The following is a 26,974-nucleotide window of genomic DNA, read 5'->3' on the forward strand; positions in this document are numbered from 1 at the left end:
AATCTTGAACGCTCTTCAAACCTAGTTCACAAGATTTCAGCAAGATTCTTCCACACAGGAGAGCAATATGCTGGCGGTGGTTGTTTCTGCATTTGTTCTGTTTTGTGCACCACGATCTGGTGAGCGAGGTGAGGGAGTAACGCACGTCTCAGGGAGGCCAAGCAAGGGCCAGGAGCACAGGAACGTGGGTCATGCTGCCTAGGGGGAAATCCTCTTCTGGATGCTACGACGATGACAACAGTGAGGATGACCAAGAGACCTGGTAAATATTTACCTAAACCAAAGCGTATGACAGCTAAAAGGTGAAATGATATTTGATATATATGTAAATATATATATATAAGAGAAGGCAGGTTACTTGGCACCCCTGTAAACATGATCGGCACAGCAAGCACAGCTTTGCTATGTACAAAACAAATAGGATGTTAAAAAGAAAACTGGAGAGCCGCAACATCTAAGAACTGGAGAACACGCTGTGTATTGACACAGTCAAAAGAGCTCAGTCCACTCAGTTTAAAAAATGGGAAGATTAAGACCAGCTGTGATTATCCTACAAGCAACACACCCAACAATGGTTTGATGCATTTCAATGAGAGGAGATGGGGACTAGAATACTCATTCCTAAAAGAAGGCACACACTTTCCTAAAAGAAGGCACACATGGACGGAAATCAAATGCTGAAGTTACTGAAAGACTTATGGTAAGAAGTCAGAAGCAGTTCAATTGCATGAAGAGAGCAAATTACAAGATCATAATTATCTCTTCTAGTCTTACAAATTATAAATCTATGAATGCAATTAATAAGCATCTGAAATGGAAGCTGAAAATGAAAATCTCCGCATTAATCAGGTAGTTATGAATTAAGTGGGAGCAGCAGCAAGAACAAGACCGAGTGAGCTAAGTATTTCACATGCTGCTTCAGTTAAAGCTGTAAATCTCCAGGTCTTGCCTGTTGAAGCGTCATGGGGTTGGTGCACCTCCAGATCTTGCTCCGTGCCACGTGCTGGTCTTGGGGGCACACCAGCACACTGCCCGGCACGATCTGCTGAGCTGTCACGCCTCCCCTCGTTAATAATGGCCCTACGCCGCTTCTGAATGACAACCGAAAAGAAATTCCACCACCCAGAAAAGACGGCTGTTTTCACCAAATTTTTAAAAAACTGACATAATGAAAAACACACAGTCCACTGCAGCATGCCAGTTCCCCAAGCGTATTCGTAGGTACTTATGTAAAGCCTAAGTACTTCTTCAGATCAGGCAGATATGAATTGATTACTTGCCAGCTCAACCACTCCAGTTCCCTTCATTTTCTAGGAAGAAACCCCTTCCCTAGCTAAAAGAAATAAATTAATAAAGAAAATGTGCACTAGTAAAATTGCTTTTTCCAAGTTCTTCTCTCTGTGCTGGCAAGCAGCTCCAAATGGCATCCAGCTTCTATTTCGATTGCTTAACACAAGGAATATCCTTTCTTAGACACAGAGAAAAGGAAACAAAAAGGAACACTTTTCTTACACATCTCGTTACTCCAAGCTAATACACTCCCAGCTTACTCACAGGAAAGAAATAAAGCCTTCACCTCTGCAAGTTAGTCTTGGCTCTGGCAACTACATCCACATTCCAGTCTGCAGCGTGTCCACAAAGAGACACCCTTCCTTGCCCAGACCTGTTTTTGTCTGCTCTCAGCTCTTAGAGATGTATTTTGGGTATAAGGCTCCTCACTGCGACTCAGACGGAAAGGGCACCACTACAAAGGCAAGGAAGAAAAGACCTGAAAGGAAAGGCCAAAATGAGACCACTAAAACTCATGACCTGATCTTCCTAAAGGGAGGCAGAGCGAGAAATTAAAGAGTAGGCTGCTTCACACCCTACTCGTGACCTTAACCAAAGGTACCATAATTCCCTAATGGATTTACAGGGAAACAGTGGGTGGAAGAATGTATGTCAGTCAGAACAAGCCTTTGGAAAATGTCTGATGCAGGAGCCAAGGCATACATCACACAGCTTTAGGACGGCCAAGTTAGATACACGTGAAGTTATTAAACTGCAGTGGTGATTAACAGGAGACCCGCAGAGAACATGACATGCCACGGTGCGTTTATTGGAGCATCACCTTTTCACTGTTTGATGGCAGGAGTGAGAGTCCTGGAAAACAAGAACTTGGAGAAAACTAGAACTGTAAAAGAAATAAAAATAAATGGTGACACTGGGCCACATCTATCAAAGCTGGTGACTTTTTACACGGTCTTTATGAGCAGCTACAATCAGCAGCTTCCAATGCAAGCCCATAAATCAGGAAGCTCTGACAGCGGGGCAGGGCTGAGCATCAGTTGGTATGCAGCAAGGGAAAGGAGAGGGGCAGGACGTTGTTTTCTAAAAGCAGCATGCCCCCATCTGAGCAGCGTATTGACGTGCTCCTCGCCGAACTGAGCTGCTTTGGCCTTTAGCCTCGCTCGAATGAAGAACCCAGAATGTCAACATCTAAACCCAAAGCAGTCGCACCAGATCAGCAAGTACGCTGGTGAGATTTCAGCTCATACTCTGGCAGTAGTATGGTGACGCTGGACTGTTTCAAGGATGGTTTCTAGAACATAAATATCTTTCTCAGTTCCTTAGAAAGGCCTGAGGAGGTTCAGGAAGGGAGAAAGAAACCACCACTCCCTAATCCCTCCCAAAAGGAACTGCTCAACAAATTCCAAAGAGTTAATGAAGAAAACTAAGAAACCAGAGGGATGACCCCAGTCTCTCCGCAAAGGGATTGTTTGTTGAGCTTGAGAGCTGGTGGCAGGAAAGGAATTTCCTACAATTGTTGTTACCTTGCTGCTTGACAGACCACCTGAGGAAAGTCCCGGGCTGCCATCCCCCAGCAAGGGGCCAGCCGTGCCACCAGCCTCAGAAGGACCCTTCAGCTCTGCCCCTTGCATCGTTCCCTGGGGGCTTCAAGAGGACGGCTCGCTCGCTCCACGTGCTAGTGGAATGGAACTGGGATGAAACCTGATCTGGGAGAACTCCCAAATATATAAACAGAGCAAAACGCAAACAAAAAACCTCAGTAGTCCTAAGAGGCACTGCAAGGATCTCCAGCATACTGTCAAAACAAACTACCTGCGTTCCTAAAAGTCACACGCTAGCTTACAAATGTCTGATAAAGGAACATAAAACGGGCGTGTTCCTGCCTCTTCTTGCTCACGTGAGAAAATAAAATAAAAATGAAGATTAAAAATGCAAAGGTCTGCACAACAACACTCCCAGAGAGCCAAGAAAGGGGCTGAAAGTCCTTGGCATTAGAGGCCCATTGCCTCAACAGACCGTGGCTGGAGAACAAAACCAGTATTAGGTCACGGCTTGGCTCTTGCTAGTCAAGGTCTGAGGAAGCAGTGCAGAGAGGTTTCAGAGAGCAGAATGCCATTTGTCATCCGCACACAGCCAGGCAGCCGGGTCTGTGCGCCGCCAGCTCTCCGACGGCCTGAAAAGGATTCGAAGGAGGCCTTCTCACAGGCCCTACAGCCCTCGGATTAGCAGGTCACTCGGCTTCTTTTACCCAGGCTGACTGAAAAGCTGTCCCCTAACTCCAGTTTTAACAAGAACAGAAACAAAAAAAATTCTTTAACAAGAATTAATTAATAGGATGAATACCTATTGATAACTGCCCACTGCCAGCTGCACCTCTCCAGGCCTGGAGCCAGTCTTTGTTCCCCTGCTGAACGGAGGACTTGGGCTCGCAGCACACGCTGGGCCCGCAACCAACAGGGAAACTTTCAGGCCAGCAAACTATATGCTGGCAATAAACTGCATGGTAGGATTCCTTAAAAATGTCACCAGACTGTGTCCCCAGCAGGACATCACTTTACTGTCTGAGATATTTGGAGAATAAAGGAAGAAGAGTCAAGGAGTGTTTCTGTGGTCCTCTTCCTGCTCTCCTTCAATAGCTAAAAGGGTTTTTTTAAAACACAAATACAAAAAAGCTGCAATTAAGATTCCAACGAGCCTGTATGACCATGTTTTTTAAACACGTGCCTCCATTTTGGAAGCAGAAGAGACTACAACAGTCACCAGTAAATACTCGGAGCACTTCAGTGAACACATCGTGCTTGGTCACGTCAGGGGTAGGCATCTGGAAGGTTCTTGATTTCTTGAGTTCACAGACTCACAGAATTGTAGGGGTTGGAAGGGACCTCCAGAGATCATCGGGTCCAACCCCCCTGCCAAAGCAGGTTCCCCAGAGCAGGCTGCCCAGGTAGGCGTCCAGACGGGCCTTGAATATCTCCAGAGAAGGAGACCCCACAACCTCCCTGGGCAGCCTGTCCCAGGGCTCCGTCACCCTCACCGTGAAGAAGTTCTTTCGCATGTTGGGGCGGAACTTCCTGGGCTCCATCTTGCCGCCATTGCCCCTTGTCCTGTCCCTACAGACCGCTGAAAAGAGGTTGGCCAAATCCCTCTGTCTCCCACACCTCAGGTATTTGTAAACATTGATGAGATCCCCTCTCAGTCTTCTCTTCTCAAGGCTGAGTTGTGCTTCTTTACAAGAAAGGTAGTCTACAAATACAGCATTATTTTATCAATAAAGGGAGGTGGAAGCTTTTTTACTTTACTGTAAATTCTTGACCTGTTACTAGTCCCGTAAATCAGGGTAAACACTTCAACCCAGGTTGCTCAAGTTCCTACACCTACCAGAGCTTGTCCATTTCCTTACAACATAATCACTTTCTCAACCTGCTTGCTTAACAAATATCGTTAAAGCGGAAATTTAACATTTCCTTTTTTTTTTAGATTTTTTTTTTTAGATTAGACGATCATTTTTTACCAAGTTTCACTGAGGAAATGCGTTTTAAAAGTGCAAAAGAACCGCTGAGCAAGGGGAATTCATCGGAAAATCAAGTGGGACCTGTTCATTACAAAGGGCTTGGTCACAACAGCAGCTCCGTCGCTCAGAAGAAAGGCTGCCCCGTAATTACAGCGAGGGACCGAGTCACGACAGAAGAGAGAGACTCTATTTTCAGCTCCACCAAAAATTGGATTCATGATGCCGAGCGAGCCGCTTGGGCCTAAATTAATCTGGAACAGGCTGCGGTTGTCAGCACAAGACATGTCGGATACCAAATGCTGAGAGCACAAAACAGGCTTTTTTTGGGTGAGCGGAGCAGTAAGAAACATCATAAATTAGGACAATGCTATGCTTTGTTCTATTATAGGCAGCATTTTGTCAAAAGTTTTGGAGCCGTTTCATGTTAAGCACTCATTTTTCTTCCTTTTTTTTTTTATGCTGGAACAAATGCTTGTTTTAGAATCGAAAGGCATAATCCAAGTAGGTAACACGCTGAATGGAGTTTAGAAAATGAAACTGATGATGTTTAAAATAAGCTAAAAAGTTAAAGAAAGAGATTAGAGTTAATAACACACAGGCTGTGAAGGTTTTTCTTGGTGTTACAAAAGAAATGCCAGGGATTTATGGCTCTTGTGCCTGAAGGACCAATGCTGACATTTTCACTCTGCATCTATTTTTATGAATTTCTTCCTTCCCGAGTTATTAGCAGTCTCCGGCTTTTTCTTCTTAATTTTCTTTGTTGTTGTTGTTGTTATGTGTCTATCGATTTACCATGTAAACAGCCGCAGTCACATAAAAGACATGTTTTTTTCTACGCTGCACTAGTAAATATGTTCTCAGGAACATCTCCAGGATGAAGGGCCACAGTGAAAGGCAGGAATCAGAGCTGGGAGCCCGAGGGCTTTCCTACCCCACTGGTGAACACAGCACTTTCTTCTCAAGCATGTCAGTAATAAGACAGAGACTCATTTATCAAAATCTGTCCTCTTCAAAACAGCATGCACTCTTCAGCAATCTCAGGGCTCAGCAGGGTGCAAATTTTGCATCTTCAGACACTACATCAATACAAGTTTGCTTTCTACGGTAGCGTCTAAGATTCCTGTTAACATTTGCTACAGTTAAGTCCCATTTCATCACAGGCATGTTAATAACCATCCTGGAAAGTGAATGCTATGAAGTCAGCCTTAATTTATTTTATTTTTCATTCTTTATCTCCTTTATATACAATGTTGTACACACAGATCTCCTACCCACTCCATTTAATCCAGCAGCCTGTCTGCACAGGGGATGCTGTCCCACCTGCTTTAATATTATCCAAACAAAGGTATCTGAAAAGAGGTGTAGAAACACAAAAAAACAGCATGTTTACTGCCAGACAGCAAAGGATCCACCAACGGTTTTGCAATGCATTAGCTATGAAAGCAAGCAGGCTACCAGAAGTCACCCAGGAGCCTTCCCCTGCACGCATTTGTCTTTAATTCTTCTTCTTCTTGTCTCACCTGGGCTGCCAAGGGCAACATGACAGGCACTGAATGCACTAAACCAAACTGGGAAATGTTTGAGCACAGTGGACGTGGTGTGAACTGGGTGTAGCTCAAGCTGACATGTCTTAAAGATCTTTAACCGCAGACAACAGCTTGCTCCAGTCCCAAATCTGAGAAACGTTATCTTGGCGATCAGCTCGTGCTGCGCCCAGGCCCTGCAAGGAAGCAAAACCCCCAGAACAAAGAGGCGCCGTCAGCTGGGATTGTGCAACTTCTACCAGCGCAACACCGGAATGAAAATCGGCACACGGGTCTACTTGTAGCACTATCAAAGTTATTCCAGACTGGGAACAGCTGTGCCAGCACAAACACGGCCAGCTATCACGGGGAATTGTGTTATTTCAACACAGCAGACAAAGCAGTACGGTTTGTAGGAAAAGGGTAGAATTCCTGTAACAGCGGAGATCAGACTAGGAAGTGTAGGTGGAAAAACGAAATCTCTCTACTAATGACATCATCGGGAAAGAAATTTAATATTCCAGCTCCTTCATCTCTCGTGATTTATTCAGGGATGAGGAAGGGGTTACAGAAGGCTGATTGGAATGACAATAGTTCTATTATTGCTTAAGTTTTGTTAGACCTCATGCCACAAATGGATTTTACAAGTGATCAGAACCTAAGAGGGAAAACCTCTTAGACCTCTTAGGTTGAAAGACAACCTCAGCTTGTCTTTCACACCAAGGCACCATCCCACTCCCGCTTTAGCTAACTGTTTAGTTCAGATTTCCCAGTGAAAAAAAGATGTCAGTCGACACCTTCATCCCCAAACCTCCTCCTGCCAGCACAGCCCGCTAACACAGCATCACTTGGTGATAACTCCTCCGTTCCAGGCTCAGCACCTTCTTTCAAGAGCCATTTCCCCCTTCACAAGCACACCTAACCCCACCTGCACCTCAGGGCCCGCAGAACAAACTATAAATCTCTGTGGTTCTCCAGCGGTCCGCATTTTGAGACGGGAAGTGTATGTCTGCAAATTAATTTTCATTCACATCCTACTGTGCTCGGTGCTTTCCTACGGCTTCTACTCAACACGAACACTACCTCTGAAAAAAAAAAAGGAAAACTGTGTTTATAAATTCACACAGTGATAGAAATGACAGTAAATGGATGAATTTTGAAAGTCAGCAGCAGTGGGTTTACTAGAGGGTATGTCCACCACCAGAAGTCCCAGACCCACTACCAGGGAGATGAGCACATTTGCTAGCTGTTTCCCACATGGTCAAAAATGAGAAGTTTGTAGAGGCTGGAGCACAGGCTCTTATCAGGGAAAAGAGATTTATGCAACGTTTCAGAATCCTTTAATCACAGCTGAGGGTTATTTCCGTGGCCAGAGGGTGGTGTCATCCATTTTAAAGGGAAAAAAAAAAATCCCTTCCCCAAAATCTGCCGTGGGACAGCTGCGTTACTCCAACAAATGTTTTGACAGACAGGAGGAGACAGCAAGCTAAATGAATAAGGCAGACACATGCAAGACCAAGGCAACAGGAATTTCCTTCAAATTCTCACGTCTCACCCTCCCCTTCTTTCCATCAGTGCAAGAAATACTTCAGATGGCTTGGTGTGGTGCAGCCGCAGACACCTTCCATTAATCTCACTCAAGACTTCAGCTAAAAATTGAAGACATCCATCACTCGTCACTGTCTTGCCCAACACCTTTTATACATCCCACTCTCTCCCTTGCTTACACCATTATGATATTACCCAAATATAAACAAAGGCTTGATTAAAACTATCCATATTTATAGAAGCATTCATGTCACCTACCTTCAGGCCTTCAACTGCTGTAGCTAAAATAGGAAAGCAAGCTCCTTAGAGCATAAGCATGGTTATCCAGAGGGCAAACCAAAGCAGCTATGCTGAGTGCTAATGTCAAATATCAGCGCTGTCAATCAGCTCCCAGACACTCACCTTCCTCCAGGGGGGTTAGGGAAGTCCAGGGAGCGTGGACAGACTCCCAGACCTGATATTTATCAGTAGTGGGAAAAGTGCCTTCCAAAAATATCCAAATAGTGAGAAATTTCACCCCAAATTTCATAAATTACAATAATACAGAACAAATCCAGCTTGTCACTGCTTCCTATCATATCTCCAGCATGCCGGCTATTTCCAGCTTCTCACACTCTCCAACAGAAAACTGTGGAAATTATTCAGTTTAATCATTTCCTGTATTATTGAGCGCATTGTCCACAATACCTTGTGGATTAATTACCCAGATAACAACATGACTGCAGCTAGCAGTCGAGCTGTCAGGCTGAAGGAGTCATCTGAAGCCCTAGAGCGATGTGCTCCTGCGATCTGCTGCATTAAGGAGAAGCCGAAGCGAGGAAGAACCCTTCCCACCTGCTGCACACGGGTGACAAAATCCCCTTCGTCCCCGTGCAGGAAGGTAATTAAACCTTTATGCAACCGTGGAAAGTCCCCGTGATTGGGAAAAGAGGAGAGAGGAAAGGGCTTTCATGCCTGGAAAACAAACTGTTCAACCGAGGGGAAGGAAAGGTCACCAAGTGTAACACATCTCGTTTCTCTTCGTCTGAAATGCAGCAAGGAGCCCGAGCACCTCATTAATCACTACGTGAAATTACCAGGCAGTAAGAACGGTGAAAACAATTTTTTTTCAGTCCTTTACGCAGAATCCCGAAAAGTTGTGTCACACCATCAATGGTGCTGAGCCCGGTGGCTCCCCAGTACCACCAGTAACAGGATGTACCTGCTGCTTCTTCCCAGACCCACACCTGGCCAGAAGCCGGGACAGGGGAGGGTCAGGCTGGGGGTTAGGGAAAGGTTCTGCACCCAGGGGTGGTCGGGCACTGGGACAGGCTCCCCAGGGCAACGGGCATGGCCCTGAGCCTGCTGGAGTTCAAGAAGTGTTTGGACACCGCTCTCAGACACATGGCCTGATTTTTGGGCGGTCCTGTGTGGAGCCAGGAGTTGGACACGATGATCCTTGTGGTCCCTTCCAGCTCGGGATATTCTGTGATCCTGTGAAACGCTCAGCTCCTCGCACAGAGGGAGCCAGTCAGATACTGGGAGCAGGGCACAGAAGATGGGGGTAAAAACACCCCAGAAAAGTCATCGGCTGTGACCCACTTCATCCCCCACCGACTAAAAGCCAGAATACCCGGGCTAAGCTGGTGCTTCGGGCTGCTCTGCGCCAATCTACGCTTCTTCTGTAGGAGAAAAAACACAGCACCTCCAGGAAGTGACTCACCCCACTTATCTCAGGATCGGAGAAGCGTGGTTTCGAGAGCGTTTGTACTGACTGCCAAAAGCAGCCCGACGCTGAGGGGTGCCCAAGGCGAGCAGAAGGAGCCCCCCTGAACCCTCGCACCTCTGCCAGCCCCTGAAGGCAGCTCCCCTAAAAGAAACCGTGGGCACCTACCACCAGCAGCCGGACGTGTCCCATCGTCCCGTCCCGATTAACCAGCAGGCAGAGATGGCTGTTTGCAGGCAGCAGGAACTGCACGGCTGGAAATGCCGATGGAAATATTTCTGTTATTTCCAGGCCGCTAAACACGAGGAGCACTTACTCGTTTACTGCGCTGGTTTTCAACTCGAGAAACGCCTCGGATAGAAGTGCTTTCCTGAACACGTACCAAATGCCACTGAGCACAGATGTGCCAAAACTGTGGCGCAGAGAGCTGTGTTTTTAAATTAACTTCAGTGTTTTCTAGCTTCAAAGGAGAAAAAAAAAAAAAGAAAGAAAAAAGAGGAAAAGAGGAAGAAGGTTTCTTCTGTGGCATTTTTCTTTCTGCGAACAAAGGAGGAAATAGGTGTAGGTACGAGCAGAAAGGAAGACAGATTTACATCTCCTGGTTTCAAAACAAAGTGCTATCAGCTAAAATACGAGATTATTGATGCAGGGAGAGAGAGAGAGAGGAAGTTGCAAAGCTGCTTAACATTTCAAGAAGCTGTGAGGCTTATTACTCAGTGCTGGAGCTGGGGAAAATAAAAATATTCTTTGAGTAGGATTTGGTAACTCAACAACAAAGACAAACAGATTAAATGCTGCATCTGTTGTTATAATTAAATTAACAAAGTACTGATAGAATCAGGCTTGTTTTCCCCTCGTGTACCATACCCTGGGCAAAGACGGGCTGTAGCTATACATATTTCCTGTGCTATAAATTAAACCACGAGCCAAAATCACCCTTCCTGCAACGCTATTAAAATCAAGGCAAATTACTCTGGGGATAAATCTGGCCCCGAGATGTTTTTCAACAAAGATGAGTTTCAGAATAAATGCGACCAAAACGGGGCTGCATGGAAATACTCGAGACGTTTTCACTGCCATTCCCAGAGCACTTGTTTAAAAATACATTGGAACAGATAGTTCCCAGGATTAAATAGGTGGAAAATTTGAAGGCAGCGTTTTACACTGCTCTGTTTCCAGAGCTGATATTCTTCAAGTCTAGATGTGGGGTTTATTTAGGAGGCTTTTTTTTCTTGCTTTTGTTTGGGCAGGATGGTTTTGTGTTTGTTTTTTAATACACCAAAGCATCTGCTCCCTTAAATGGAGGCCACATTACCTGAAGCTTAGCTTGGTACCAAGGACTGAGGAGCTCAGAAATCACAGGTCTGCTTGAAGGAGAGCCACACGTTGCAGAAATTCCACGTTTTCACACCGAGATTACACAATTAGATGAAGACCTACTATAAATAACGTAAGGTTAGACCCTCAGCTGGCACGAGCTGGAGCCAGTCTCCCAAACTCAATTAATCTTCCTCGGCTTATCTGCCACGCCGATGGACCGAGCACAATTATTAATATCACAGTTCCCTGGGGACTTACATCTGCAGAAGTGCTGGCAGGAAGGGCAGCGGCCTCGGATGACCTTCACGTGCAGCAGCGCGATGCTGGAGACCTGCGCACCCGGCCCGCTTCTCCCACCCGAGTGCGTTGACTGAAGTCAGGAAAACAGCCGTAAAGCACATGTGAGCTGCTGAAAGCAGCTTCTCTACAGCAATTTGCCCAGCTAACAAGCATTGTAATCCCATTTTTTTGCAGAATCGTAGAAAATCGGGCTGGAGGGAACTTCAAGAGGTCGTCCGGCCCTTCTCTGCCCCGCGGCGAGCTGTGGCAGCACCTAACTGCTCCTGACATCTCTGTCCTCACGACTTCCTCTGCCAAAACGCTTCATTCTTGATCTCGGTCCAAAAAGCTGGTTTTTAAGCTTGTTTTAAGCTCCAGGTGCTTGGCCTTTAATGCTAACAAATATACAAAGCATCCAAGTAGCTGGCTAGCTCCTAAGCAGCAGTGCCTGCAGAGCTGCGCCTCTGCTAACTTGGGGATGGGAGATATAAACAGGGAGGAGTCATTATTTTTTAAAGCAAGAGTCAAACGCACCAGAAGTAAGAAAAATATAAATCTGTTCAACAGATTTTCCTTGCAGGAGAATCTTTTTGGCACATCCGGAGAAGAGCACAGAGGACACGAGCAAACCCGCTCGCTCGATGAGCGCTCCCATGGAGGCCGTCCTCTGCAGAGACGGGTGGCAAAGGCAGGATGCACGAAGGACAGAGCAGAGGCAACTTTGTCCCCATGGTCCCGCTCTGTTCGAGCCTATCTTCCATCCCCTGGCCCTTAAAAGCTCCTCTCAAAGTCCCCGTGTGATGGCACAGGAGGAGAACTCACCAGCCCTGCACTGGCCCACATCTCCCTGGCACGGCACCGCTTGGGCCTGTTTGGAAATGTTTCTGTTGCTTCCGCCAGTCCCGAGCACAATCTCGTGCATGTACCCAGCCTCTTGGTAATTCCAAGCCAGAATACGTATTTCTCCTTTTTTTTTCCCCCTCTATATATTTATTTGCAAGCAATTATTCAAGCAAGTCACACCCTTCAATCTCCCGGGACTCAATTTTTTCCCAATAATTAAGGCTTTTTCCCTTCCTCTGCTGCTCCGTTTTTCAGGGCAAGGGTTTTTTGGTGGCGTTTTTTATTTCGTGCGCGTTCCTTTTCCAGTTATACAGAACCCAAGGCGAAAGTGTAATAAAAAATGCAACAACTCTATTGCTTATTTTTGCAGGCTGACATTTTCCTTTCATGTCATAATGAGTCTAATCAATCTCTCCTGCCTTACGCACGTATCATATTCCTAAGCACTAGCAATTAGAAATAGATATCCGATTTCTTTCTTCCAGAATTGTAAGAAAATTAATGTCGCTTGTCACAAAAAGGGCTCCGACTACAAAAGGCAACACACAAAACACCAAGTATTTTAATTTGACATCGCTCTTTATGCAGTTCTCAAATCAAAAGCAGCAGTGTTAAGTTCTATTATTAGTCCTCCTGCTTGGATCATCGCTCTGAATGGAGGCGCTAATGAGACGGAGCCCTGCGAAGCGCTTTCTTAGAAGCAGTCACACACAAAATCAAAACTAAAATGGAGCAATTTGGTTCCCCGGGTTAAAAATCTTCAGAAGTACGAAGCGAGGAGTATTTCTAGTGGCTCCGTTCCTTTTGTACAGCTGGCATGCGAGGCATCCCCGGGGAGAAGTACGAGAGCCCCTCGGTGCCCCCGGGGATGCTGTACTCATCACTGGGGCGCGGGAGTCACGCTGGCCGCTTTCCAGCCCAGGGCTCGAATTCCCCACGAGCAAACTCTCCCAGCTGCCCGCCCATGGCACCTTCCTGCTCTCCTCCAGCACGCCCACCCTGGTCTCCGAGAGGCAGCAGAGGCTGTCCCAGCGAGGCAGGAGGTGCCTGCCTCAGCCGCGCCGGCCCGGAGGTCTCACTGCTCGAACCCCGGCAGCTGCAGCGAGGACATCTGCTCCGCTGCCCCCAGGAATGGCAGCTGCTGCCCCAGCCCGTGCAAGTGGCGAACGGTGACGTTTCTCCATCCTGGCTACAGAAACTATCTTCGTTACGGAAGTCGTCTTGGCTACAGAAGTCGTCTTGGCTACAGAAGTGTCGCCTTGCGTCTCCCCTGGGAGCGCATCCCCGCGCGTTGGGTTTGCTCGCTCGGTGTGTCTGCCGCTCGCTTAGAAAATAAAACAGCTGGGAAAAGCAAAAGCCAAACAAAAAGACCCAGAAGGTGGAGTGACACTGAGCTCTTCCCAGCTACTCCTCGGTGTCGTACCAACCTGGAGGGCTCCCCCTCGAGATCCTGACCCATCCGATGCTGACTCCGAAGCAGAGGCCACAACTAGAGCAAAGATGCACCAGGGAAAACCAACAGCCCGGCCACTCGGCCCAGCTGTCAGCCTCGATCAGGTGTCGCATCTTTTCCGTAAAACCCCCTGCATCCATGTTAACGGCGGGGAAACGGGGTCATGGAGATGTGCAAAGCTCGGACAAGCACCGAACAGGTTACTGATGGGAGAAACTCCCATTGCTGCAAAAGACGGGGGATTTCCAGGGCAGCCTCTGGACAGCCTCATAGCTCATCAGCTAAGTAAAACCCTGGTAACAAGAGGCCAAAACAATACCAGGGGATCTCTTCTTAGGTCCTGACTTGCCACTGAACAAAGTAACAGGGCAGGCAGGACCCAAAGACCCTCCTGTATCCGAGTGGTTCCCTTGAGGCCCAGTTCCTCCAAAACAGAAAGCAATTTTAAGCGTTCAGTCGTGCACCACTAACCTCGCAGCTGCCAAAACCCAGAATTCCTGAACTTTCCTTTTGCACATGAAACATTTTGCTGTCCTTCTCAGTCCACAAATATGGATGGAGATCGCCTTTATTTCCGTATTACCAAACTAAACACAATCCTGAAAGTTTGAAGTGAAGTACAGGACCCAGTGCAGACGCTGAGATCTGGTGGTAACATCATTTCCCCACAAACATTTGCAGGTATCTTCCTGAGTAAATCAAAACCCACCAACACAGACAAACCAGGAGGCAGACCTCTCAGCAGGTACAAGTCAGCGTGGCCTGAACAACTCGTCCCACATCGCTATGTTGCCAAAAACTTGATGAAAGGAACGGAGTAGATGTCAGCATGTGCTTTGTGTAAAACAGACAGGCGGAGCTTTGTCAGACAAGAATTAAATTAAGACTCATAATAGGAACTGTATCGTACGGTTTAAAAGAAAACCATGCTACAAACACATGTGAGGGCCTGAAAACAGCAGTAAAAAGCCTCAGAAATTACCAGTGAGGTCTGCTCTTTACTAGGAAGGAGACTGAACAGCGAGGGACTGTGTTACCTACTGCGCGCAGGGAACGAGTCCTGTGGAAAGCGCCACGCTTGCTGCTCCGAAGCAGCTGCTCGAGCATTTGGCTTGAAAGGCCGACTATTTCTTCCCCTCCTTTCCTTTGGTGTGCCTTGTAGCCAAACGGCTTTGCTGACGCAGCAGTGCCAAACGCAGGGCGTTTCAGACAGGACCGGAGTGCCTTCAGGCTGAATTAGCGCCTGGCAAAAACTGCACGTGGCTTATATGGCACGCAGAAGCGGAGCCCACGGCGCCGTGGCGATGCCAGAGCCTCTGGAAGCTGCTGAGAACTTGTCAGGATGAGGCTCAGTACACAAGGTCACGTCCTCGAGCTGTTTTCAGTGCCGGTTACAATGGGCAAGGCAATGGGATGTTTCCTGGCCAGCCTATTCCCACTCCTCCGCTGTAAAGAAATGCCAAGAAGACACACAAACCTGTGCGTTCACGGGAGCAGCAAGCGGGTGTGAGTGCACAACTAGCCAACGCCACTCAGAGCTGGGCATCACAGACAAGAACTCCAGCAGTCTGCGTTATATAAATACGTCTGCAGCCTACACGTCTGCCAGTTTTCTTGCTGGATACCGAACACCCGCCTACAGCCAGTCGCCCACCAGCCGCAATTCCCTTCCCTGCTTCAATCTTCTGCTGTGCAGCCTCATCAGATCCACGAGACTTGAAAAATAAGGCAGCGATATTTGCTTTTTGCTGGAAGAGTGGAACGAGATAGCTGATAAACTGCGACTTTAGAAAAGAAAAAAAAGAACATTGACTAAAACTAAAAACTGTTGCCAAAGCAGTGACTCAGCTTAGTAGGACTTCACACGCACACACACAGTTTTTGCACGTATTAAACTAATCCTACCTAGAAAAAAAAGCACCTAACTTTCCTCTGAAAAGCCCATCAAGCAAGCAGGTATCTAATAAATATAACAGCCAACTGGGGTCTGATACAATTCTGCAACTTCAACCCAAAATCTTGCTGGCATTGTGGCTGCAGCCACACGTTTTGAAGGAAAGCCACCGGACCCCCTCCGGTGTGAATCTTTAACGTTCAGAGAGAAGCGCGAGAATTCAGTGTTGCGCAGCTCTTCCCTCGGCAGCACACGCTGTGCTCTCAAACGCCGCATGTTTTAAATTAGGGTTAACCGACTCGCAAGCCTGCTCACAAGACCTCGAGCCTCTCCGACAGAGCCAGAGGAGCTCAATCAGAAAAGCTGTGGACAAACAGGATTACCAGCCTGACGGGGAAGTGAGAAGAGTCTGTCAGAAAGGGCAGGAGCACATCGCCATCTGGAAAATTCTTTGATTTGTTACGACTACATCTAACATCCCGGTGGTTTGTGTTTCCCCCTGCTTTTCCCCCTTTCTTTTACAATAATCCAAACGCACACCTCTGCTTGTTCCGTTTGATACCAACAGGCAGAGCAAAGTCACCTCTGGCTCAAACTTCTTAACACTTCGGTGCCCGGCTGATGGCACCCACGGGTGGCTTTGAGCACTTTATTCCCAGGAATAAAGGAAGCAGCAACACTGCAGCCCTGGGAGAGGTGCCCGCACGTGCAGGGGAGGTAGAGGAAATACCTACGTGTGTCTCTCGGACCCGTGGTTTTCATAGGTCTTGTCAAAACAGCTGCAAGGTAGCCAAGATTCCCACGCAAATACGAACTGGAGGGGAAAAGACTCGCATTTTGGGACGTTCATAAAGAAAGTGGTGTTGAGAGTTGTAATTCTGAGCTAATTACACGAGGGCACGGGAAATCAAGCTGAGGATCTGTGTGATACTGAACCTAGATGGCAAGAGAGAGAAGCGTTTATTCCGCCCCTGTGAGATGCTTTATATTCACAGTCATCACCGCGGTGTTGAATAAAGCAAAGGGAAGTGTCGCTGCTTCTGCCTCGTTGCATCCTCTGCTGCTGCACCCTCTGCCATCCAAATTCCCACTCCTCTCACACCTTCACAAGATGTCAGCGCGGCAACTTTCGAGGAATTTGATCCCAGTTCAAGAATCCCCATCTGCGCCCGCCGGAGAAGAATGAGATCAGCCTGTCAATGCGTGACAGACTCCTCGCGAGGAGACATGCGAGCACGATTTGGACACATATGAAAGTCGGCCCCGGCTTCCTTCATTTAAATTAAAAACTTTAGGCTCGCCTCTGTCTCTGTAATGAAGCATTCATACGTTCAGTTCACCACGGGTTTAGGTTAAATGCGTGTACAGGCAAGCACTCTCAAGACGCTTCATTAATCCACATTTCTCTCAGAGATGTTTGGAGCTGCAGACGTGCACGCACACGATGAGTTTTTCGCGACTTAAAAGCAATTAGGTCTTGAGAAAAGCGGCTCTGCTAGTACGTGTTCTCACAGTTATTTAAATAAATTCAAATCATATGCACGCTTAAATCAGCATAAGACTTCTCATTAGACACCAGCTTCCCCCCCCCAAATTTTAAGAGCTTTTTTGAATTGCTTCACACTCCATGCTCAGGAGCACGTACTTGTGCGGGTAGCAGCAGGATGGCTCCCCTTGACAAACCCACACGTGCACGCACATCGAGAACGCAGGTTCAGAAAAGGATTTAGTTTGTTGTTATAGCTGGTAGCGCTACAGGAACGTGCTAAATCAGCCTCCAGCTCACAAAATGCTGCGAAAGATGCCCTTCATGTGAGTGCATCTATCTTCCACCGGGGTGTTCAAGGAAAGGCTGGACGTGGTGCTTAGGGACATGGTTTAGGGGGTGACGCTGGTGGTAGGGGGGTAGTTGGACCAGATGATTTTGGAGGGCTTTTCCAACCCTAATGGTTCTGTGACTTGCAGGAACAAAGTGCAGGAGCAGAGCCGACAGGAGGAGCGCAGAGGAGCCCACGTGGAGCGAGCGCTGGGGCCAGCCTGGCTCACTGCCTCCCTGGCTGCTTGGAAGGAAGCTCGTGCCCCGTGAGCCACTTTTAAAAGAAAGAAAAAACACATCTGAAAGGTCAAGATCAAGATTTCTTTGCAGGAGCCCCTATTTGCTATTTGGACCCTGCCTGTGCAGCAGGCTGCAGTGTAACACAGAGCACGAGGTCGTGCCTTGGGCCAACTACTGCTGCCAACAGCAGCGGCAACACCGTGCAGCAGTGAATCTCTTCGAAGAGGCTGCGGTGCTGCTGAGCACTTTGTGCCCCACACACAGCGAGTGACAAACATGTCCCACGGCTCACAGACCCCAATATAGCTGGTTTAGCTTTAAACACGGTGTCGGGATCAGAAATGCAATGCAGGAGCAAGGACACGCGGTGCTGCACCCAGTGCAGTCCCTCTCTGCACACCCGGGCACCCAGCGTAGAGCAGCCACCCCACCAGACAAAAATAAAGTGAAGAAAGCTGGAAAGCAGCACGGCTCCCAGGCAGCTCACGTGCCCTGGCTCATTTAAATACGGAATCACCTCCTCGAGATGTTTCTCTCCACCTGACTGCCCGTAAAGCTAGACCAGGGCTGAAGTGCAGAGCAGAAGCCTGCGTTCGTCCGCTGAACGTTTCCCAGCTTTAATTCGTGGCACACCGCAGGGCACACGAAGATGTGGACCGCAAAGAAAGAAATGCAAACTCTGTCAGAACTTAGGAAACTAAAGGCAGATCCTGAGAGTCTCAGCTGAGCTCCATAACGGTTAGCCCTTCTGCATTTGACCATCTGGTACACCTCAGGATGTGCAGCAATTTAAATCCTGCCTATTAAATTTTCAATCCTGCCTATTTTCCTCTTTCTCACAGAAGAGAGATCGAATTTTCCATCACTGGAAAGAGATGACCCTAACTCAGGGAGGGAAGACTCAACTTTACAATGCCAAGCATCCCTCTTGCGTACATCTATTTATTCTCCTTTCAAGCCCAAGATGTTTGTGGCCAAGCAAAAACAATGTGAGCCCATTCTACATGCGGTTAAAGCCTGCAGCCTGCTGTTTTAAAACACAGAAATAAACATACATACATGTTCATTTGTATCTGTATATGTGTATAGCCTGTGTTAATAATTGGAACAGCTTTTAATAAATCACCGCTATTTGATTTCTTTTTACAGTAAGTCTTGTTTAGAAGTAATTTCCCAAATGTGCAAGCCATTAACAAAATATGTGGGAAATACAAGTCTGAACGGCAGACTAAAGTTGTTGGCTAAATAAGACTTAAGCCTGTTTAGCATTAGTACTAAAAGATCCTCTCTCACTCTAAAATGTGACCTACTATTTGCTCTATTAGCCCTAACTCAACCGTTCATTTAATCTGCACTAAAACCAGGAAATTGAGAATGAATACAGACAATTTAGAAGTCAAGCAAAGACAGAGCTTCTTTGGCACTGTCCCACACAACATCCTTGTCTCTAAATCGGAGAGACGTGGATTTGACCACTCGGTGGGTAAGGAACTGGCTGCACGGTCGCACTCAAAGGGTTGTGGTCAGCAGCTCTGTGCCCAGGTGGAGATCAGGGACCAGTGGTGTTCCTCAGGGGCAGTACGGGGACTGGCACTGTTTAACACCTCTGTTGGTGACACGGACAGTGGGATCAGGTGCCCCCCCAAGCAAGTTTGCCTACACCAAGCTGTGTGGTGCAGTCGACAGGCTGGAGGGAAGGGATGGCATCCAGAGGGACCTGGGCAGGCCTGAGAGGTGGGCCTGTGCGAGCCTCGTGAGGTTCAACATGGCCAAGTGCAAGGTCCTGCAGCTGGGTCGGGGCAATCCCAAGCACAAATCCAGGCTGGGTGGAGAACAGATGGAGAGCAGCCCTGAGGAGAAGGCCCCGGAGGTGGTGGTGGATGAGAAGCCCAACACGAGCCAGCAATGTGCGCCTGCAGCCCAGAAAGCCAACCGTGTGCTGGGCTGCACCAACACAGCGTGGGCAGCAGGGCAGGGAGGGGATTGTCCCCCTCTGCTCTGCTCTCGTCAGACCCCGCCTGGAGCCTGCGTTCAGCTCTGGGGCCCAGCACAAGGACAGGGATGTATCAGAGCGAGTCCAGAGGAGGCCACAAGGATGATCAGAGGCTGCAGCCCCTCTGCTGTGGAGCCAGGCTGAGGGAGCTGGGGGTGTTCAGCCTGGAGAAGAGAAGGCTCCGGGGAGACCCCGCTTTGGGCAGCCTGGGCTGGTGGGAGGTGTCCTTGCCCATGGCAGGGGGTGGCACTGGGTGCACTTTGAGGTCCCTTCCAACCCAAACCATGCTGGGATTCTCTGATTCTAGGAACTTACCGGTCCTCAGGTCCTGCAAAATGCCACCCCACTGTACCCTGAACCTTCCCTACATTCCCACAGCACAACAAGCACGTGCTTCTCATTCCAAGCACCCAAAACTACATCTAAGCCCATTGTAACAATGTACGTGGAAGTTTTCTTCCCTTGTAATGTTTTTGGTGAAAGCAACACTAGAAAAGGCAGGAAGATTTTCCTTTCTTACTCTCAACAAAACCTTTTCCCACAGAGCTCTGTCTAACAGCACTGCCCACAGCACCGGTACTGGAAACAAGGGCTTTATAATGGAAACGGTGATGTAACCGTGAGCAGCACCAGGGTGCAGAACACTGCCATGCTTCTGGAAAGAAAGTGTGTTTAAAACTTCACAGGCTCTGTCAGCATCACAAAAGGCACACTGTACTGCTGCATACCCTCAAAAAAAAAGAAAAAAATCAATTAAGTAAGGTTCAGCACACTGGCAACAAACTACTGTCTCACCTGCCTTTGGACAGCCCATGGGCCCATCACTGTCAGGGCTGTGTCCATCTCCATGCTGACAAAGAAGTAGAAGGGGAAGAAAAACCATCTATGCTAATCTAGTTTTGTGATCATGAAAAGAAAGAGGGAACAAAACCAGAGTGAGTAGAAGGAAGTGCAGGAAGGTTACTCTCACCACCTGTCCATTGCATGCTCAGTTATTCTTTGCCTATAATTAATACCCACTTCTCCAAACCAGTGAATCACATCCCCATCCTCATTTCTATGTCGTTACCAAACGAACCCTCGACTGGAGAAGGCTGATAGCTTCAGTGAACATGAGCCAACGAATTGAACATAAAATTTGGAAATTAAGACAGTCAGTAAGTGCACTACTCCGGGCACACAGGAGACAAACCCAGATGTGGTGAAGATACAACTGCGATTTTCCTAAATCAGTAGAAGAACACTGGAAAGAAAACTTGGCCTTAGTGAACATCAGAAAGTTATAACCCCATGTTAACAGCCCTGATGAGGACTGCTGTTACAAGGACAGAGATCTCCGGGAAATTAGCACAGGGTTAAGTCGTCTTATTAAAACTGTACTTACAACTAAAGCACTCTGTGCTGTTTAAGATTTTTATGAGCAAGGGCCAGGAGACCTCACCTGATTGGAAGTGCGCTGTAACAGCCTCTGATTTACACTGTGTTTGCACAGTGTGTACAACAGACCATAAAACAAAATAATAAAAGCAGGTAACGGGAAAGAGCTAATGTGGCAAAAAATAAGACCCCGAGAAAACCAAGCAAAACAAGAAGAGGAAAAAAGGGATGTTTTAAAGAAACTATTTGCATGCCCAGTTCTGAAATTATAACTCCCAACTTCCCTATCACTTCGCTGCGTGCGCTGCGGATGGAAAAAAGCAAGGGAGAAAAACAGGGCCACGTCGCCTCTTCTGAAGGGAAAACTCCACCATCATGAAAAGCTAATAAAAAGAACGAAACATGAAAGCAACAGGCAAGACTGAGAAGGCAGGGAATGAAAAGAAATAATATCGATTCAAGTGCTTCATTTTTTATTCATGGATATTCTTTCCAGTGGATATCCTAGAAGCATGTTATGCTTAACAGGTGCCATCGCTGTGCAAATGTTTTCTAAAATAATGACTGATTAATTCTGAAGTACACACAAAAAAACAGTCCTCTATCAAGTCATAAACGGCCTCAGTCTCCCCCCGGGAGCCTGCACAGAAGGACGCGTGTGAAAAACAGCAGAAATATCTGCAAGTCCCATAGAAAAAGGTCATCACAGGACACAGACGTATGCAGAATTCAAGAACCGAAGTGACACGTGGGCCACGTAGAACAAAAAGAAACCCTATCCCCAGTGAGAGCCCTTTGATGCTGACGCAATTCAATCGGAGCTAGGTGCTACGGAGGCTGAAGCGTTCTGCTGTTTTAAATTGCAAAGCAAATTAAAACGTTTTCGTTTGATAAGCCTGGTTAACTGGCTTATCAGCGATCCCTGGCTTCTCAGAGAAGTCATATTTATTATTAACTACCCTTCAAAGAAGAAGAAGAAAAGGAGAAGTGCATTCTGTGTCCTCCAAGGGCAATGGAGAGCGCGGTCCAAAGCTGTTGGAGGACCTTCACCCAACAGCAGGTGCTGTCCCCAGCAGTTCCTCCCACCCGGTCCAGACACCTGAAGTTGCAGGGAACCCTACCACAGCTTTAACTTAAGAACCGCTATATAGAATCAAACTGTATTGAGGAAATTGTTTGATTCATTCGAAGTTGAAAACAAATCCAAAGCAAGTCTTGAAATATTGTTTTAGTGACAGAGCTTTTTTATTTTACTCTCTTACACAAAATGTCCGTTAAAAATGTGAGCTTTCTCCCTTTGGATCTAAAAATCTGAAGTTAAAAAATAGGACAAGCTTCTCTTCAGATAAAATGCTGTGTTTTGTTTGATTAAAACGATGGTTAAAAGAGAACCAATGTTCGATAATCCAAATGACTGAGGGAAATAAATAAATAAAGTCAGAAATGCACAAGCCCTGATCAGCGCCTTATGAAGAGAGCCCCGAGTTGCTTCCTACCTCTCCCCCTTCCTCCTTCTGCATCTGGCTTAAATGCTTTCAACATCTGCGTTTTGAACACTTCTTCCCAACTCAGACTGTTTCCCATACGTTAGCCATAAAGCCGCGATTCGGCTAGCAGATTAAGGCCCATTGCTGAAACTATAAATTTTAAGCCTTAATTAAGATGCAAACCCAGGCCTCTTCGCATTCCTCTTGCATCATTTGCTCTCCTCCTTCGGCAGCCTCCCCGGCGGAGGATTTCATTTGTGGATGTCGCACGCCGTAATCCCATTAGCAGCCTGTCTTCCGCGCCCCCTGCCATTGGGTGGCTTTTCTTTTGAGATAAAAACGGCTTCAAACGCTGCCTGGCAACAATTACAGCAATCACATCCAGATGGGGCTGAAAACGCTATTTAATCTACTGCGGTTTTGTTAATATCAAGCGTTCAGATGAATATTAAGGGGAGGGAAAAAAACGTGAGAGCCCTGGAAGGACGTAAGGCACTCGATACCCGTTTCCTTTATTTACTGAGCAAACGTGCGAGGAAGCACGTGCTCTCCTCCGGCGAGCCAAAGAGGCACGTGAGAGGGTCACACGGACTGGGAAAGAAAACTGTGCAGAAGTCGCTCCCTTCCTGCTCCTTGGTCTCATATGCAGCACAGGATGCTGGTAATGAGATGGGAAGGCACAGACCCGAAGAAGTTTCCCTTCTGCTCCTCTCGGTGGTGTCGTCTTCTGTGGTTGCAGCCTTCAGAGCCGAAGGGAACCAGGAAAGGGCTTGTCCAGGAGTCTTCCAAGTGGTGCTGTGAAAGCCCAAAGGGTACTGGAGAGAGGCACTGGGATGGGATCGGCTGCTGTCTTTCAGAAACCTGTCCTTCAGCTGCCCCAGTGAGGCTCTTTCTCCAGCTCAGCCTTGAAGGTCGAAGGACTAGCCAAAGCACACACAAATAATAGGTCCGTTACAGCCAGCCCTACAACAAACCCGTGCTGGTGAGCACAAGTCATCTCTTCGCTTCTCCTCCTCCGTCACCAGCCTCAGACGCACAGTGGAAGGCTGCGAAGTAGGCTTCAGCTGATCCCAAACCACATCTGTTTCAACTCGCGTGCAGCCCTTCGCAGACCGGCCGGTATCTTGCCAGAAGCTCATGTCAGATTACCATTTATTGGCTCTGGTGGCGGTGAGAAATCCCAAGTTTTAAATCACCAACGTAACCCTCACCTTCGAAAGCTAACTCAAACCAGTTTTAAGACTTCCTTCTTATGACTAATTCCCTTTATCCAGGCATCTGTTAGATCTAGGAAAGAAGGCACAGCAAGCTTTGGTTTTCAAACCTGCTTTTACCCAAGGTAGACCCTTGAAAGACCACAGAGGTTCTTCACAACCTGCACACCTAAATACATTCATGCATTGCCGGGGCGACTTGTGCATATTCGAAGCTTGTAGCCTGTTGGTTTCAACGGTTTACATCGAGAGCAAGGTGCACACGGGCTCAAAACAACCCCATTTTCCACTTCACTTAAAAGGATTCAAGACGACGTACCAGGGGAGGAAACACTGGCGTTGATTTGTGTCGTAGTGCTGAACGGATGCTAAAATCGAAATGATTTCAGCCGAAATCTTGACTGTCAAATATTCCTCACTCTTCCTCACTCTTTCTACATTTCAGCCGTACTGCAGGAAGGTTGCTGTAAAATGAGCCTTTTATTTGCTTAGCAGGCAGGTAAAACCCATACTAATTGGTCACACATAATACCTACTCAAACTCGTTATCACAGCAGAGAAAACGATTCGGTTCTAATGTTCAAAGCAAACACGTTTTCAGCTGTTTCTCCTACCAAGGTTGCACTAAGGTAAGCGAAGGCAGAGCAAGTTCCCAACATCTCTATCACCAAACATTTTAATTACTTAAATAAAGTCGCCTGAAGCAGACTGGGCATGAAATGTAACAGACTTTTTGTTTACAGATCAAATTTATAAAACGAATGAAGTTATCTAAAGTTAACAACTCGATTATTGTTGTCACTATTCCAGATTGGGAAATTCGTAGAGTTATCCTTCCCTGTCTTAACCACGTTCCTGGCTTTCTAAGCTGAGAAAGTGAGGAGTTTAGAAATACCTATTGAATTGGAAGAACTAGCTACTGAATTCATTAAATGAAATGAAAATCAAGACAATGTTCTTCCTGAATTCAAAAGAAAGATTTCTGACAAATTTTGCTTGGTTCTCACGAAATTTGGTTCAAATCTTCTAACCAGCAAATTCCAACAGGTTACAGATGTTCGTGGTGGGAGGGAAGCCCCATGTTGCTCAGATCAGGGGTAGGGAATTTAGTTTGAAGATTTCATTGAAATAAACCTGAAATTTAGCCGCAAACATATTTGTAAGCAATATTTTTTGCCCTTCATTATATTTACGTATTTCTAATCCAGTTGAACTTCAATGTTTCGATCCATGCAATTCCAGAGAGCTTCCCCCACACGCAAATTCATCCTAGAACGACTCTGTGCCAGACCTGAATTTACAGTTAGTGTTTACGCCTCATCTCCCCAGCAGAGGACCTACAGTCTGCTCTCCTGGCCTGATCCTGGACAAGACTCGCTCCTGCATCACCACACCAGCAGGATGCTCGCACAGCAGCGTGAAGGCACCAGCAGTGGCTGCTTTCACACCTCGTTTCGTTTCCAGTCCAACAGCAGGGCGGTGAAGCCCGCAGCAGGGCTGCTTGACTTGCTGGGCACCCAGAGCAGGATGAGATGCACGGAGAGGTTGCTGCTGGAGCCTTCATCGCAGAAATCTCTTTTTAAAAATGTCGGTGTCCAGCAAATCTAGGCCTCTGTTTGCAAAACATACGAACCAAACACGAGATCGTGTGCTTTCTGTGCAAACATCAGGATGAAAGGAGGCAGAGATGGTCAGATAGGGCTGTGTAAATGGCTGCAGCAGCTTTCGGCGTGCGCGTAGAAGTGAGGGGGAACGTGCCAGAGGCTTGCAGACAGCCAAGGCAGGTTTGGTTCGAGGAGACAGGGTAACAGCACTGGAACAGAGAAACCCGAACTGGTTTAATTGGGTCCTTCTCCTTATAAAATAGTTATAAAAAGAAACATGAGATTACAGGACCAGCTGAAACTGGAGTGCTAATAAAACACAGGAAACCATTGATCTCCATATGAGTCATTTACTGAACGTGGACAGAGCACTGGGCCTGGAGGGCTAAAATGCCTTTAAAAAAAAGTACGGCACCTTGAGAAATTCGAGCACAACAACTGGAGAGAACCCACAGACTGCGGTGACCACAGGTTTGCTGGAAACGTGAAGGTAGAAGACACCAAAGCTTTTTCTGCCAAAACACCAGGCTTACTATTTCAAACCGTTTTTCACAACCTGCTGAAATAATTTGGGCAATACCGTGCCATTTCAAAACACTCAGGAAACGTAAGGAGTTCAGAGAAAAGCTCAGAAGCATATACGATTTTTTTTTTCCACGTGAATGACTGTGCAACTGAGGTCTCCTTAAACTTAAGCATCACCAACAGGTCAGCCAGCAGCACGGAAAGCCAAAAAGCAAAACAAGAACACGGGAGAAGATGGAATTTACAACAGATCCTGGCAGATCTCAGCCTCACAAAAAAAAAAAAAAAAAGAAAAAAAAAGAAAAGAAAATGAGAGAGAGAGAAGATACTTTCTGCAGGATTTTGTAAATACGGGCTGGTGTTGCATGCAGTTGCAAAAATCTGCTCTGCCTCATGAGCTCCTATGTATGCACCCCAAGTTACAAACGCATGCAAGTTTTTTGCCAGATACAGTCAGACGTTTTCCTTCAGTTCCACAGCTGCTAAAAAGTATTATCACATCCATACTCTATTATGTCCAAACTTTCCTGGCTTTTGAAATGATCCATGCTTCCTATTTAAAGCTTGAGCTGGAGTGGATGTTTAAGTCATTTCACAAAGAGTTTGGTTATGCATCTCCCTTTATGAAACATTTAAATCATTTAGCTAAGAAGCTGTGTCTTTTTAGCCCAAGAAGCTACTCCAGCAGCAGTTAAGTAAATACAAAACACGAAACAAAAACAGGGGAAGGAACCAAAGTGTCCTGTAACTAACACAGACGAGGGTTTGGGTTTGTTTTCATAAAAGTTCAAACAGAAGAAGTTTTATGACTTGAAGTAAAATGAGTGCAGAATGGTTGAAAGAAGGAAGGTTTCCATTAAAGAGATCTGAGCTGGTTCGACAGTAATTTGAGCCCTGTATGAGCTCACTTCTTGCCGTGCCACAATCAGCAGCGGACCTCAGCAGCGAAGCAAAAATTTCAGGAAAAACCTAAGAGCGAGCTGATGACAGCTGAGGGGGCAAGAGGCAACCCAGAGGCCAGCTCCGAAATAACGACTAGCATTACACTGCAGCCTGCCACGGGAGACCATTTCCCACTTGTTTAAAAATGCAAACGTAAACGGCACTCGAAAGGAAATTTTACTTGAATGGTGAACCAGGAAATGAAGAAGTGGGCTGGAAAAAATAATGGATTTTCCTGTGCCCCAAGGAGCAGCGCCGGGACGTTCCTGCCCTCAAGAGAGAATCCCACGTAACGGTCGCCAGGGCTCTCCGTCTGCAGGGAGTGGTATTTCAAGATGATGTTTCCTTTCCCTCCCTTTGCTGGCCATCACCAGGGGCTGCTCTCTGCTGCTACGAATGCCTCTTTGAGG

General features: G+C 47.0%; 1 protein-coding gene across 6 annotated transcripts in view; it reads right to left on the reverse strand.

Annotated features, from left to right (window-relative positions):
• Positions 1–26,974, reverse strand: part of FAM107B (family with sequence similarity 107 member B) — a 60,305-nt gene that overhangs the window by 17,693 nt on the left and 15,638 nt on the right. Inside the window, exon 1 of one of the 6 annotated variants that reach the window (XM_013197077.3) lies at positions 9,746–9,837. The exons of 4 other annotated variants lie outside the window; for them this stretch is intronic. The gene's annotated coding sequence lies outside the window, so the exon portion shown is untranslated. Of the gene's footprint in view, positions 1–1,576; positions 1,599–9,745; positions 9,838–26,974 lie in introns of those variants that run through there. One more of the 6 variants, XM_013197082.3, reaches the window with a different exon arrangement.

Source organism: Anser cygnoides, chromosome 1 (assembly GCF_040182565.1).
Source record: "Anser cygnoides isolate HZ-2024a breed goose chromosome 1, Taihu_goose_T2T_genome, whole genome shotgun sequence".
Lineage (NCBI taxonomy): Eukaryota > Metazoa > Chordata > Aves > Anseriformes > Anatidae > Anser > Anser cygnoides.